Below are 2,071 nucleotides of genomic sequence, written 5' to 3'. Positions count from 1 at the left end.
GTAACTGAAAGGATTACTCCTGCTCCTTTTTCTGTGTTCTGTGGTTAATATGGTGGGTGTTGATTCTGCATTTCCTTTAAGACAGTGCTGGTGTGGTTCCTGACTGGAGTAGAGATTGCATCTCATTGATGATAAGTGCCTTGTTAAAAAACACATGGTTAACGTGATGTTCGGAATTGATTCTAATACCCTGAAGGGATTGGAAAGGAATTTTTCAGTGTATTTTACTGGCTCTGCATTTCTGATTTCTTTCCAATTGTCTCTTCTCATTAGCCTGTACTCTCTTGGGAATGAGGGTGTAAGAAGTGTCATGTTCGGATGCCTACAGTTTTATAATTACGTAATTGCCCAGCAGGGATTGCCACATTGCAGAGTTGACATGGTGATTAATTCTGTAAGCTCTTGGCTAGCATGCAAGAGTTTAACAAGTTGGTACATGGCAATTAAATACAGGCAAACTGACCTTATGAAAGCTGCACTTTCCCTGCAAGGTAATTCTGAACACACCCTCACACTCACTCAGAATGTCTCCCTCTTTCACCAACTCAGTTCCATGACTCTTTCCTCCCTTGGATCCAATGGATTGTGCACAGCCTCCCTGTCGCCACTCTACTCACTTCAATAGTAAAAAATTGGAAGAGACAGAGATGATTATCATGGACCTGCACAAGGATGATGTAAACATTGATGAAGTATTCTGTTTATTTTTGCAGGTTTTGTCTCTGCCTCTGTGCTAGAAGGCCTGGACTCAGGTCATATATCAGGACATGTTGGCCACAGAGGTGTGTCATCTCGCATCCAAACATAGTTTTTTAAAAGAAAAGTACCCCTGGAGGACTTTATACATACCACAGGATGTATACTCTACTTGGCCAAACTGACCTGCCATCCTGTAACTTTAAAATGATGAATGACCTTAAGCCTCTGACCAAAAGCCACGTTCATACACTCCTGCTATTGGTCACACAACATGCCCATCCTCATGGTGTCACATCATTGCACAGTGCAGGGCCTCATCATTAACCTACAGATATAATTTGGTTGACAGTTAAATAAATTTGTTTTTGCTCTAATTTATGTTCAAGTCATTGATAAACATAAAATACTCAAAGGAATTAAAAAATGTTTATGCCAATTCCCCAAGGATTGATCTCTCCTGTATAATCTCGCAAAAGTGTCCTTGGAATTAATTTTTAATTGCTGGAATCTCCAGAATGGGAGGTTGATATTAACACTGATAAGGATCAACATGTTAAAGATAGGAAATAAATAATAATGTCAGAAAATGCTGGAGAAACTCAGCAGGTCTGGCGGTACCTGTAGAGAGAGAAACAGAGTTAATGTTTAGTGTCGAGCATGGTTGCTCTTCAGAACTGGGAAATAGCTGCTGACTGAGCCAGTGACTCATACATCTCATGGACGAATAATCAAAATCAACCCACAACACAATACATTCCTCCCTACACTAGCATTGTTGAAAACCATTGCCCCATCTATTTGAATCAAATCATAACTGGCTTCCATCACCTGTACAATTACATTGGAAATCTCTGTCCTTCTTCCTGATTCCCTTAATAACTCCTGCTCTGGTCAACTATCAGATCTCTCAACATTTTGCAATTTTGGCACTATTTTTCCAAGCCTCTCCTGCCTTTCTAAGTTTTCTCCACATACTTAAATGTTTGCTGAGAGCTGAACTCTTCACAGAATCACAGATTTGCTATGGTAATGAAGGCCATTCAGCCTTTTGTGTCTGCACTGGCTCTTTGAGCATTTTTATTGAGTACCATTCTCCTGTCTTTTCCCTGTAACCCTGCACCTTGTTTCTATGTAAATAACCATCCAATGCCCCACTTGAACACCTCAATTGAAGCTGCCTCCACCCACATTTCCAGGAAGTGCATTGCAGACCCTAACTACTTTCTGCATGAAAAAGATTTTTATCGTCTCGCATTTGAGATATTTTACTCTTCAAATGGACAACTATGGCAACTCTTGCTGAGCCAATTATCTCCATTCAGCTTCCTGGGAAAATTCTGCACCAGTTAAGGCTTTGGCTCAGGCAAGTTGT

The 2,071-nt window shown here is 40.5% G+C and overlaps 1 non-coding gene across 1 annotated transcript; it reads left to right on the top strand.

The window, feature by feature from the left end:
* Positions 1–599: 599 nt before the first annotated feature.
* Positions 600–707, top strand: LOC125486890. The gene has a single exon (XR_007265508.1). It is a non-coding gene; the product is annotated as a U6 spliceosomal RNA (small nuclear RNA).
* The last annotated feature ends 1,364 nt before the right edge of the window (positions 708–2,071 follow it).

This window comes from Rhincodon typus, chromosome 34, assembly GCF_021869965.1.
Source record: "Rhincodon typus isolate 14 chromosome 34, sRhiTyp1.1, whole genome shotgun sequence".
NCBI classification, from domain to species: Eukaryota; Metazoa; Chordata; class Chondrichthyes; order Orectolobiformes; family Rhincodontidae; genus Rhincodon; species Rhincodon typus.
The sequence above is the reverse complement of the archived record's forward strand: the minus strand, read 5'-3'. Positions and strand labels throughout refer to the sequence as shown.